We start from the raw sequence: 15039 nt of genomic DNA on the forward strand, positions 1-15039 counted from the left end.
ACTGTGTTCCAATTCTGGTTTATGGTGAGTAGTCATTGCCTGGTATTGGCTAGTACAGTGGTAACCATGTTCGCCTCGCATTGGCGTGGCAGCAGATCGATCCCAGCCCGGAACCTTGAGATTAAGCTGTTTATTGGGGAAGCCACTGCTATTGTTGGGCACCAGAAGGGGGGGGGGGCACTTGTCCGGTCGACGTTCTGGCGAGTATCTATCTTGATGAAACTGGAACTAGACGCCTTTACCTTTATATCTGTTTAGGCTCTGTTTGGTCCTTAGAGTCTCGTCCAACAATGCGATATTGACTTGTCCCTTGGCTGTGTCTCATGCTGTCGGTTTGTGGTAGTAAAAAAAAGCGTAACTCCCCCCTCCCTCTTTCCCATTCAGTATTGCTGTAATATAAGAGAAGTTTTGATTATCTCCATACTGCAACATTTCACTTTTAATCCCCCTCAAATCGCACTGCCTTTCCTTTCTTCATACTCTTAATCGCCTTCATTTTCTCTTGTGTTATTTTCGTAAATATTTTCAATCATGCACCAGCTATCTTTCTCTCGTCTATCCTCCACATGTAACAAGTCTTAGAAATTCTCTCGGTCCATCGAACCAGAACTTCATTCACATCGGACAGCATCTCCACGTGCAACTTCTATTCTAATATCCATTTCTTCTTTATTACCTTCCCTGTAGAACGTTTTTTTATCGTTTGTAAAGATATTCCTCTAATTTTAGTACTGATAACATTGATCCCCCCACTCTCTCTCTCTCTCTCTCTCTCTCTCTCTCTCTCTCTCTCTCTCTCTCTCTCTCTCTCTCTCTCTCAAGTCCACTGTTAAACCGGACAGAAAAAAACGTTTTTGTCTCATTATGGCAACATGCGCATAACGTCAACGATATTACATACATACATATACCAAAGGTACCTCCCCCAATTTTGGGGGGTAGCCGACAACAACAAGAAACAAAACAAAAAGGGGACCTCTACTCTCTACGTTCCTCCAGCCTAACCAGGGACTCAGCCGAGTTCAGCTGGTACTGCTAGGGTGCCACAGCCCAACCTCCCACATTTCCACTACAGATGAAGCTTCATACTGCTGAGTCCCCTACTGCTGCTACCTCCGCGGTCATCTAAGGCACCGGAGGAAGCAGCAGGGCCTACCGGAACTGCGTCACAATCGCTCGCCATTCATTCCTATTTCTAGCACGCTCTCTTGCCTCTCTCACATCTATCCTCCTATCACCCAGAGCTTTCTTCACACCATCCATCCACCCAAACCTTGGCCTTCCTCTTGTACTTCTCCCATCAACTCTTGCATTCATCACCTTCTTTAGCAGACAGCCATTCTCCATTCTCTCAACATGGCCAAACCACCTCAACACATTCATATCCACTCTAGCCGCTAACTCATTTCTTACACCCGTTCTCACCCTCACCACTTCGTTCCTAACCCTATCTACTCGCAATACACCAGCCATACTCCTCAGACACTTCATCTCAAACACATTCAATTTCTGTCTCTCCATCACTTTCATTCCCCACAACTCCGATCCATACATCACAGTTGGTACAATCACTTTCTCATATAGAACTCTCTTTACGTTCATGCCCAATCCTCTATTTTTTACTACTCCTTTAACTGCCCCCAACACTTTGCAACCTTCATTCACACTCTGACGTACATCTGCTTCCACTCCACCATTTGCTGCAACAACAGAACCCAAGTACTTAAACTGATCCACCTCCTCAAGTAACTCTCCATTCAACATGACATTCAACCTTGCACCACCTTCCCTTCTCGTACATCTCATAACCTTACTCTTACCCACATTAACTCTCAACTTCCTTCTCTCACACACCCTTCCAAATTCTGTCACTAGTCGGTCAAGCTTCTCTTCTGTGTCTGCTACCAGTACAGTATCATCCGCAAACAACAACTGATTTACCTCCCATTCATGATCATTCTCGCCTACCAGTTTTAATCCTCGTCCAAGCACTCTAGCATTCACCTCTCTCACCACTCCATCAACATACAAGTTAAGCAACCACGGCAACATCACACATCCCTGTCTCAGCCCTACTCTCACCGGAAACCAATCGCTCACCTCATTTCCTATTCTAACACATGCTTTACTACCTGTGTAGAAACTTTTCACTGCTTGCAACAACCTTCCACCAACTCCATATAACCTCATCACATTCCACATTGCTTCCCTATCAACTCTATCATATGCTTTCTCCAGATCCATAAACGCAACATACACCTCCTTACCTTTTGCTAAATATTTCTCGCATATCTGCCTAACTGTAAAAATCTGATTCATACAACCCCTACCTCTTCTAAAACCACCCTGTACTTCCAAGATTGCATTCTCTGTTTTATCCTTAATCCTATTAATCAGTATTCTACCATACACTTTTCCAACTACACTCAACAAACTAATACCTCCAACGATATTATGAAAATTAGTGTATATATATATATATATATATATATATATATATATATATATATATATATATATATATATATGTATATATATATATACATGTATATATATATATATATATATATATATATATATATATATATATATATATATGTATATATATATATATACATGTATATATATATATATATATATATATATATATATATATATATATATATATATATATATATCGTTCTACTAGTTTAGCTACAATCCAGGTTGGAAAAGCAGAATGCCACAAGACTAAGGCTTTCAATAGGGAAAAGCAGCCCAGTGAGGAAAGGAGATAAGGAATTAACAAATAAATGAATAAAGAATATGTTCTTTTAAGACCAATATTAACGTCGAAATATATGTCATATATGAAATATAGAACGAGACTTAGATCAACTTTTTCAACATGGAAACGTTGTTAAAAGAAACTCGTAATTTTAATAGGAAACTCTCCGTAAAAATATACTGTTCCCAGCCGTATTTCAGTAAAATACAGGCGACCGTAATTTTACCGTACTTTGTTATTATCTTTTTTGGATTGGTGACAGTATTATCACTCCTTTACATCAATATATCCGTTTTAAAACGGTATATGCGTGACAACATTTATTCCAGACTTTTTACTGTTTTTACGGCAAATTGTTACAGTGTTTGCTACTAGTTTGAAGTTCTGAAGTGCCCGTGATTCCCACCTCCAGATTGGGAAGATCATTCCACAATCTGATCGCAGCTGGGATAAAACTTTGAAAATACTGTATAGTATAGATGAAAAAAAAAAAACAGTAGCATCCTCTGTATATGCAACAAGGATGTTTTTTTTACCCAAATCACATATCATATTTATATAGTATGAAAAGTAATTGGCCGATAACTACCACGAGGAACACCATATATTACGATCTCATGGTCACTTTAGTATAAGAAGTGTATCATATGTTCAAGGCCTCTGCGAAAGCCAAACTTCACATTATTGAACATGTGATTATGATGTGTGATATATATATATATATATATATATATATATATATATATATATATATATATATATGTGTGTGTGTGTGTGTTTAAATCTTTATTCAGAACTTTCTTGTATTTTTCCTCCCCTAAAAAACCACGAAAAAATCCAATGATAATAAAGGCTAAAAACCCGTATTTTTTTTTTTTTTATTTTACGATTTGTTTACTCATAATTCCATGATATAAAGACTGTGTGCGTCATCCTGCTGATAAAACGCAAGGAAAGCCTTCGGTCTGTTTGCTGTTGCCAGGAATGTTTGTTTACTTTCAGTGGCAATCAGCTGGGGAAGTGTGATGTCAGCGGCTGGAGGTCCCTTCTTGTTTTCTCCTCTTATGATTATTGACAGGTTTCACCTGGAATTTTGGAAGTTTTTGTTATTATTTCATTATTATTTCATTTTCTTTTTTGTTTTATTTATTGGTTTTTGTAATTATTTTTTATTCTTATTTCTATATCGTTTATTGGGTTTTGTAATTATTTCATATATTTTATTTTTTTCTATATCATTTATTGGGTTTTTTAATTATTTCATTTATTATTTTATTCATTTTTATAATTTTTTTTTGTTTTTTTTTTTTTGTAATTTCATTTATTTTATTTTATTTTTATACTAATTGGGTTTTGTAATTATTTCATTTATTATTTTATTTTTAAATAATTTATTGGGTTTTGTAATAATTTGGTTATTTTATTTTGATATTTATATAATTTATTAGATATGTGTTCCATGCTTGGCTGTAGATTTACCTTTACTCGAAGAAATAATACGGTATTAAAGTAAAGAATCTCTCTCTCTCTCTCTCTCTCTCTCTCTCTCTCTCTCTCTCTCTCTCTCTCTCTCTCTCTCTTATGTTGAACAAGTTGACATCAGTGTATTATAATAGTTTGTATATGGCAGGTTTATTCTAACATTGTTACTGATCTTAAGAACTTTTTTTGTTTTTATTCATTATTTCACATATGAAGTTTATTTTATTCCTTGTACCCTTTTTCACTGTTGGAGTCCTTTGGCTTCTAGTATCGTGCTTTACCAACTAGGGTTATAGTTTAGCTAGTGATAATGATGTGTGTGTGTGTAACGTAGCCTGTGCTTGTGAGATTTAGGATGAGATCACAGAATTTGATAGAGAACCAGTAGTGTAAATAGGAATGTTGCTAGACAACCCCTTCCCTTATTTGGTCATTGATTGACTGGTTACTGGATTTAGGGCATCTGTTTATTGGAGATAGGCTCGAGGGCGCATAGGCTTAGTTCCTTCAAATATTTGGCCGGTTGCAGTTTTATGTTTTGAGAACAAGATGTTGCAAAGATAAGAGAAAGCAGTATTAAGGAATTCATTGCCATTAGAATTAAATTGCATTGTCTACAATGAATATGTGTATATATATATATATATATATATATATATATATATATATATATATATATATATATACATATATATATATATATATATATATATATATATATATATATATATATATATATATATATATATATACATACACAAACAAACAAACTCACTCATACAATATAAAGGCATTCTCTGTGTGGAAATCAGGGTTCGAAACATGGTCGAGGCCTGAGCGATGCGGCCATGTTTTGTTGAAACTCGCTTTTTCTTTATTGTCCCAAACAATTAGCTCTGTATCTGGTAGTTAGTCCCTCTCTCTCTCTCTCTGAAAGAAAACCATTTATAAATTAAATTTCTATTGTTCCGAACCTTTGCGTAATGCAGTGATGATAATTAAGCTGTATAAATCTTAGTGTTTACATTGTATGTCTTGGAGAAAATGTGGATAATTACTGGCATTTATTCTGAATAGGTATGTGGTAGTCTTTATCCTGGAGGCTTACTACTATTTGTCTCGCAGTTACAAACCCAGCAGGTAGCAAGCTCTTTAAAAAGTCCCTCTGTTACTACTGTGCCTCATCATCTGACGTGGCCTAATGGCAGAGGAGCGCGGCGCTCCAGGGTGTAATTTTCACACAATAGAGAGAAAGCGTAGCCTAACTGACCGAGCGACCAAGAGCCAAGGAGTTGGACCCTTCAATCTTCCTCTCTGAGTGTGGGTATGGACGATTGAAAATGCTGACGGTACCGTGGTCTACTTGACATTATGGACGTACTGATTGTACTGTAGTCTACTTGACATTATGGACGTACAGACGGTTCAGTAGTCTACTTGATATTATAGACCTACTGTAGGTACTGTAGCCTACTTGAAATTATGGACGTACAGACGGTACTGTAGTCTACTTGACATTATGGATGATTGGGCGTACAGACGGTACAGTAGTCTTCTTGACATTATGGATGTAAAGATGGTACAGTAGTCTACTTGACATTATGGATGATTGGGCTTACAGACGGTACAGTAATCTTCTTGACATTATGGATGATTGGATGCACAGATGGTACAATAGCATACTGGACATTATGGATGATGGGAGTGCAGACAGTACAGTAGTCTTCTTGACATGGATGATTGGATGCACAGATGGTACAGTAGTATACTGGACATTATGGATGATTGGGCGTACAGACGGTACTGTAGTCTTCTTGACATTATGGATGATTGGGCATACAGACGGTACAGTAGTCTTCTTGACATAGATGATTGGGCATACAGACGGTACAGTAGTCTTATTGACATTATGGATGATTGGGCTTACAGACGGTACAGTAGTCTTCTTGACATTATGGACGATTGGATGTACAGATGGTACAGTAGTCTACTTGACATTATGGACGTACAGACGGTACAGTAGTCTACTTGACATTATGGACGTATAGAAGGTACAGTAGTCTACTGGACATTATGGACTTACATACGGTACAGTAGCGTACTTGACATTATGGTGAAGTACCCGCTGCTCAGGTGATTGTTATGACCTAGGAGAAGAGCTGGTCGTTGTGTGTGATATTTTATGACAGATATGTTATTTTGTTAGGGGCATTGGGAGTGGTAAAATTCAGGTACCTAATTGGATGTACCAATGGACATTATTTGAATTTTCTTTGGTTGGTTACGAGTTTCATGTGTGGGTGTCCGTTTATTCTATTTTCATTTGATCGTTCATATGTTGGTAATTTCATATTGTTTAATAGTAATAAGGCGAGAATTGAGTGTAGGTAGGTTTTGTGTTCAAAATAGGGAGAAAAACAAAAGAAACTGTCATGCTACTCTCTCTCTCTCTCTCTCTCTCTCTCTCTCTCTCTCTCTCTCTCTCTCTCTCTCTCTCTCTCTCTCTCTCTGAGTCCCGTTATCTTTGACCTGAGTTTCACTGGGTCAAGCTCCTGCTCTTGGTCCACGTTTGTTGCTTTCATTAAAAGAAAAACAATTGTCTTTTTAGTAGCTTTAATTATTAGATAGAAGAACACACTGTACATAGAATTTTTAGTATGACTTACACGACGAATTTGTAGTTAGAGAGAAATTTCCTACAGAATATTCAGTCTTCCACCTTTGTTGTTATAACGTACAAAGCCTACGCTCTCATGAATCTGTTCAGGTCATCGACTTGGTTAGTATGCTTCCACTGAAGAAAATGCACTTTAGTGAAAATAGAAAAGACAAGACAGATGAAAGTAAATTTTGGTTTAATTTGATTTCTTGTACATTTAACTCCATCAACATATGAAATATGTATAATGTTGATTTAGATAACAACAGACCTTTACATCTGTAGGGCTAGATAAAAGAAGAAATTACACGTCTTCATTTCTTCATCTGGAAAACTTTCTTGTGTAAATGTTATTTACAGTTTTTATGGTTTTTATCTGTTTTTGACGTTGTTAATAGTTTATATAAGACATATCCGTTTTGACGCTGTTACTCTTTTTAAAATGATATATTGTTAATTTATTCTCATCATTTTTTTATTTCCTTATTTCCTTTTCTCATTGGGCTATTTTTCCCTGTTGGAGCCCTTGGGCTTATAGCATCTTGCTTTTCCAACTAGGGCTGTAGCCTGGCTAGTAATAATAAAAATAATAATAGATAGATAGATAGAAAGAATATTTAGCACGCCGTATTATTTGAGAGACCAAGTGATGATCTTGAACGAAAGTATCAGAAATCGATATGCTATTTTTTTTTAATTATTCCTGCAAATATTTGAATCTTTATCTGCTTTGGTTTGTTTATAGGCTCCTCCTAGAATGTTAATGGCTATTTTAAGATGATTTATTTAACCACATTGCTGTGCATTTATAGCCTAACGGGAAACACCCTGTTTGGGTGATGACCAATTCTTTTACGGTCACAAATGGTTGAAGTCGTCGTGAATATTCACCAAGGCTTGAATCGCAGACTTAAAAAAAAAAAAAAAAAAAAAAAAAAAAAAAAAAAAAAAAAAAAAAACAGAAGTGGAATCTAGTTTACCCCCATGTAGCCAGGATCTTTAGACCTTATAAGGGACCGTAGAAACTAATCGGCTGGCAGGTATTGCCAGAGCATCTCGGTTATACAAGAGGTCTTGAAAATGCTTGAGGGTACACTTGGGCGCAGAATTATATCTAGTTTCTCCTCGTCTTGTTTTGTTAAAGTTTTTTTTTTTAGTTTATGTAGGAAATATCTATTTTAATGCTGTCACTGTTCTGAAAATGTTTTATATTATTAATTGTCTTATTTCCTTTCCTCACTGGGCTATTTTTCCTGTTGGAGCCCCTAGGCTTATAACATCCTGCTTTTCCAACTAGGATTGTAGCTTAGCAAGTAATAACAATAATAATAATAATAATAATAATAATAATAATAATAATAATAATAATAGTGGGTATGCAGTTAATTCTAGGCCATGCCTTCTCCATTATCAGCCAAAATACTATTATTCCAGCTTTGACCAGACTGTGGTATGCTCTTACTAATCTAGCGGCTGAGTTGGTGAAATTTCAGAAGTTCGAACTCTGGAAATGCTTTCCTGCTGAACAGGTTGACATGCATAATTGGTCTATTTTGACGTTACTGATCCCTATAAGTTTTATTTTAATTTTTTGGTATTACTTCTCATATGTAGTTTAATCGTTATGCCTCTATTTCCTTTCCGCATTGGGCTACTATCGCTGTTGACAGCCTTGGACTTGAAGCATCCTACTTTTCCAACTAGGATTGTTGCTAGGATAGTTGTAATGTTAATATACAATATATTAATTTTGTAATATCGTTGATGTATGCGAAGGGTAATTGAATCAGTAGAACTTCAAAAGTTCAAAGTTGGAGCAAATGTTTTTATGTTGACCAGGCGGACATGAATCTTTTTATAGTTTATATATGACAAATCTGTTTTTGACGTTGTTAATAGTTTATATGGGACATATCTGTTTTTGACGATCTTAATAGTTTATATAGTACATATCTGTTTTGACGCTGTTACTGTTTTTGGAATGATATATTGTTAATTTATTCTTATCATTTATTTATTTCCTTATTTCCTGTCCTCACTGGGCTATTTTTCCCTGTTGGAGCCCTTGGGCTTAGAGCATCTTGCTTTTCCAAGTAGGGTTGTAGCTTGGCTAATAATAATAATAATAATAAAGGGTACCATAACGTACGAAAAACGTGAGTATTACTTAGTGCTTTTACAACAATCGTCTTAATTATAGTCGATTGGTCCTTATATTCCAGCTTCCAAATCAACCATCATCCTATAGCATATGCAGAATTGTTTTATTTTACCATATAGTCCAATGGCCTTTTAACATGTATAAAGAGGCGTTTTTCCGTGGTTTAGGATGGGGTGTGCCACCCTAGCATTACTAACCAAACTCGGCTGAATCCCTCGTCAGGCTGGGAGGAGCGAAGAGAGAAGTAGTGTGTTTTTTTATGTCAGCTGCTTCCCAAAATTTGGGTAAGTACCTTGGTGAAGAGATGATAGTTAACTATGGTTAAATACAATGTAGGATGTGAAAGTTATTCATTGTGTATTACACTTGAAGTTAAGGATTAACGTCTGAGAATGTGAGGTACGTGTTTGTGAAGTTTCAAGTTCGTTATTAAATAGTTGGTATCCTCCACTACACAAGTTTAAATGTGAAGATAGGGTCCAAAGTTCATATCTCTCTCTCTCTCTCTCTCTCTCTCTCTCTCTCTCTCTCTCTCTCTCTCTCTCTGGCCAATGAAAGTTTTAATGGATATACTTGTGAGATGGATTTTATACCAAAAGACTTTATTTTTTTCAAGTAAGCGAGGTTAAGGGGACGTGGCAATATTTAAGAAGATTTTTCTTTTAGTCACAGACTGGCTGCTTTGGTGGAAGGCTATTGGTTAGGTGTATAGTATCCTGTACTCAATGAATCTATACTGTTGTTTCCCAATCTTTGCAATCTCAATCATCTCAAATCTAATACCATCTCTAACACCTTCAAACCATGCTATGTTAGTTTAATTCCCCTGCAGGTGCTGCCCTCCATGATGCCACGGCTTGGATCTTTTCCAAGAGTTTTTTTGACGTGACGTGACGTGACGGTGCTGTGTGAATCAGCCTTAAGCATCTTAAGTAGAGCCTTCAGGGACCCAAGTTCTAAGTCTCCGGGTATTAGTCGTGGATATAAGAACGTCTTTTATGACATCGAGAAAATTTGATAAAGGAACTGTTGTTTAACCCTCCTGGAATGTAGGGAGCTGTTACGGAAGGCTCGTCCGCTTAGAGTAGTTCGACGGTGGACATTTTTTCCCACCTTTTTAAAAATTACACCGGTGAAAGGCTATACGTGTTTACAAACTAACTGTTTTCGGTGTCTCGTTCACTGCTAGGCATTCTTTTCAAGCAGCTGCCATTGTTGGGATTTTCAAAATGGGTCAAGAATGCGTTGTATGTAGTCACTTTATGTGAGTAACTACCATATGTACACCTTTTATTGTTTTCTTTACCTTATTCTTGCTTTCTTTAAACTCTTGTAAACACACGCTCACCTTCAATCACACACACATACGCACACACACATTTATATGTATATATATATATATATATATATATATATTATGTGATGGTAAATGTTATGAAGTAAGTTAGCTAGGAAGTAATTTATAAAATCATAAAAGGAGACAATGGGTGAAATGGACTTTAAAAATAAATGTAGAGTTTTTCAACTTCGAAAATAACGCTGTAAGTACTGCATGTTTATCTTTTTTTTTATTTGAGAGGGTAGAAAGATATAGTTGAAATTGTCACTGCTGGATAGGAAACAATAAGCTTTAGTAAGGGATTGAAGCATATGGAACACTGGTTGCTTTATGGTACGCATACTTTAACACTCAAGGCACACATACAATACATATACATGAGTGTATTCGTGAATAATACATGAGTGCTCATTCATAAAACCACCAGTATCATATATTGCCATCTACATAGGCTAGGTACAGGCTAACTTTTTATAATTGATTTGATTTTAGGCGGTTAGGGATGAAAATCTCTCTCTCTCTCTCTCTCTCTCTCTCTCTCTCACTCTCTCACTCTCTCTCTCTCTCTCTCTCTCTCTCTCTCTCTCTCTCTTTGTTTTTATAATTTTGTAGTCCTTTTCTACAGTCCTTGTAATTTCCTAGAGTAAGTTTCACTTTGTTACTGAACAGAAATACATATCCGATATGTCCAGTAATGTGTTATCCTCGATATCTGATTGGGATACTGGTATTATATATGGTGATTTTTTTTTCATTGTTGTTACATTTAAAATTTAGGCTCATTTGTTTGGAAAAACCTTAAAGGGTTATTGTCTGGCAAACTTTCATATTAGGAAAGATATCAAAAACTTGAAAAAAAAAAAAAAAAAACATCATGAAAGCCAAGTAAAACATTGAAAATAAACATGCAAGCATTTATGCAACTATACGCACAAGTATATATGTGTTTATGGGGATTTGACGTTTAAGGGAAAACATGCTTACACTCTCCAATGCTGTACATAAATCTTTTGATTGTGGTCTGGAAGTTCGTTTGACGGGCCTTGATTATAGTGCTACCTTTGTCCGTGTTAATTATGAGGCCATTGCTTTCAAACTCAAACAAGTGGGAGTACGTGGATCTTCATTTTAGCATTATTATTGAATTTTTAAGTAATAAAAGTGCAGAGTTGTTGATGATGGGCATCATACTAAAGGAATATGATATCTTGTGTTTCTCAAGGCAGTGTTCTTGGCGCTCTACCTTTCATACTGTATGTGGTCTGGCCTAGAAAAAAAGTTCGTTGCGTATGCAGATGATGCTACTCTTTATGCCTCAATTCCATCCTCTGAATGTAGAGTTGGGTTGTTGACTCCCATGATGGAGATCTAGCTAAAATTAGTGCATGGTGCAAATTATTAGACATGAAGTTAAATCTTAACAAAACTCAGAATATGGTTGTATGTAGGTCGAGGAGAGTGGCTCCTCAACATGTGGATCTCCGCATTGCTAATGTTTCTTTAACTCTGTACAACTTGAAATTTTAGACGTGATTTGAGAAACACATTCGGTCTGTTTTTCAGTTGCACCTTTTGATGAAGAATCTATTCTGAAAAAAAAAATTTAAATTCTTTCATTCTACTTTGTTTCGACTATTGTTCTCCTGTCTGCTCTACAGCTGCTAACACTCACCTTTATTGGTTGGACAAGAACTTGTTGTCTATTGAATTTATTATTCCTGATCTTCCCAGACTCGCTATCCTGTACGTAGTATTAGGATTGCTTTTAATTCTAACATTCATGTCTTCTCCATCATAAGGCTCAATACTATCCAGTATTCTGTAAGTTTTATTCCTGTTGTGACTAGATTGTTGAATAATTTTCATAATAGGGCAGTTGAATCGGTGGAACGTAAGTTCAAACTTACTGCGAATGTTTTTTTTTTATGTTAAACAGGTTGACATAAGTCTCTCTTCATAGTTTGTGCCTTACAGATCAATTTTAACGTATTACTGATCATAAAATATTTTATATTAACAATTCATTACTTCTCATGTAATTTATTTTCTTTATTTCCTTTTCTCAATATTTTATTTTTCCCTGTTGGAGCCCTTGGGCTTATAGCATCCTGCTTTTCCAACTAGGGTTGTGCTTAGCTAGTGATAATAATAATAATAATAATAATAATAATAATAATAATAATAATAATAATAATAATAATAATAATAATAATAATACTCTATACGTGAACGTTTTACTAGCATTTCAGTGGTCGATTTAAAGTAAACTAGACCGGACTAGGAACATGTTCTTCGCGTTGATATACGATGCCATCCAGAGTACGATCCCTTGTTTGTGGTCTTGTCATAAAAAGGAAATACCGCTGGAAATGGTTCTATTACATTGAATTTAAATATTGCTGTATGTGCAGTGGTGGTATAAAGTGTCGTTGGCGAAATCAAGAAAATACCTAGTCTTGGGCAGTGCCATAGCCTCTGTACCATGGTCTTCCACTGTCTTCGAGTAGAGTTCTCTTGCTTGAGGGTGCACTCGGGCACACTATTCTATCTAATTTATCTTCCTCTTGTTTCGTTAAAGCTTTTATAGTTTATATAGGAAATATTTATTTTAATGTTACCGTTCATAAAATATTTTATTTTTCCTTGTTTCCTTTCCTACCTGGGATATTTTCCCTGTTGGGTCCCCTGGGCTTATAGTATCCGGCTTTTCCAGCTAGGGTTGTAGCTTAGCAAGTAATAATGATAATACGAATAATAATGATAGTAATGTATGTATGTATGTATGTATTATTATTATTATTATTATTATTATTATTACATGTTAAGCTACAACTCTCGTTGGAAAAGCAAGATGCTATAAGCCCAAGGGCTCCAACAGGGAAAATAGCCCATTAAGGAAAGGAAATAAGGAAATAAATAAACGACATGAAAAATAATGAACAATCAAAATAAAGTATTTTATATAAAGACATTTGCGGAAAGTTTTAACTTTTAAAGTATATACATCTTAGTTTTCATATATATATATATATATATATATATGTATATATATATATATATATAGAGAGAGAGAGAGAGAGAGAGAGAGAGAGAGAGAGATAGATATAGATAGATATAGATAAATATATATATTTCATTTTTTTTTAGTCTTGTATACAGTGTTTAACTAGTATTAGCTTAGTGTTCTCACAACCAAAAGCGAACTTTCTAAAATTAAATTCTCATATGTTCTCCAAAATCAATCTGCTAAATGTTTCAAGAATCAATCATGTTGATTATTGATGAGAGAGAGAGAGAGAGAGAGAGAGAGAGAGAGAGAGAGAGAGAGAGAGTTACAAGGATTTTGGATGTCTCAAAGACTTTTTAGTCCATCCGCGGAGATTCCACTTGCTTTTTGGTAGAGCGATTTACTTTAAGCATTTAGAGAGTTCTTATGATCTTGTCTTACTTATTCTTGTACTCGTTTAGGAGAGAGAGAGAGAGAGAGAGAGAGAGAGAGAGAGAGAGAGTTACAAGGATTTTGGATGTCTCAAAGACTTTTTAGTCCATCCGCGGAGATTCCACTTGCTTTTTGGTAGAGCGATTTACTTTAAGCATTTAGAGAGTTCCTATGATCTTGTCTTACTTATTCTTGAACTCGTTTAAGAGAGAGAGAGAGAGAGAGAGAGAGAGAGAGAGAGAGAGAGAGTTACAAGGATTTTGGATGTCTCAAAGACTTTTTAGTCCATCCGCGGAGATTCCACTTGCATTTTGGTAGAGCGATTTACTTTAAGCATTTAGAGAGTTCCTATGATCTTGTCTTACTTATTCTTGAACTCGTTTAAGAGAGAGAGAGAGAGAGAGAGAGAGAGAGAGAGAGAGAGAGAGAGAGCTTATTTTACATTGGAAATGATAAGGACTGCCTGTATTAAAATGTTGAAAATTATTTAGGAAGTTACTTTAGGCTGTTGAGTGAACTACTGGCTTATGTAAAACGTTCTTTCAATCTAAGACTTAAGGATTGGCAATTTTATTTACTTTTAACTCGTCTAAGTAAAAAGAAACGGAAGTACGGAGATAATCTCAAAGTCTGGTCAATTAATGCTGTAATAAATATCGTAACTATACTGATGAAGAACAAAAATGCTAGTGTCGCCACATACATATTTATTGCAAACGTTTCGACATTTCAAATATCATCATCATTGCTATTTAAATTAAAGATAAAGGAAACATTACAATTTCAAATTAAAAATTACATAAAATAAGTAAAGAATTATTATGCGATTTTATGTCATTTGAAATTGTATTGTTTCTTATTATCTTTACTTTGGGTAACACTGAGGATGACATTTGAAATGTCAAAACGTTTGTAATAAATATGTATATGGTGACATTATTATTTCTGTTTCTCCTGCTAATATGATTTCCTAGAAATGTCTCTATTTCTCACATAGGCTATTACTTGTTACGAAACTCTCTTTGATAGGGATGAGGAATAGCTATTTCCAGTTTTCATTCCAGCATAGAATACACATTGAAAGAAGGACGTTTGGAAATCCCGCATCTTGAAATTTTGATTCTGTTGGTTTTTTCTTATTGATGATCTACTTGAAGGGCAATTATAACTTGAATTCTGTCCTTTTATTTTT

The sequence above is a fragment of the Palaemon carinicauda genome, chromosome 12 (assembly GCF_036898095.1).
Source record: "Palaemon carinicauda isolate YSFRI2023 chromosome 12, ASM3689809v2, whole genome shotgun sequence".
Lineage (NCBI taxonomy): Eukaryota > Metazoa > Arthropoda > Malacostraca > Decapoda > Palaemonidae > Palaemon > Palaemon carinicauda.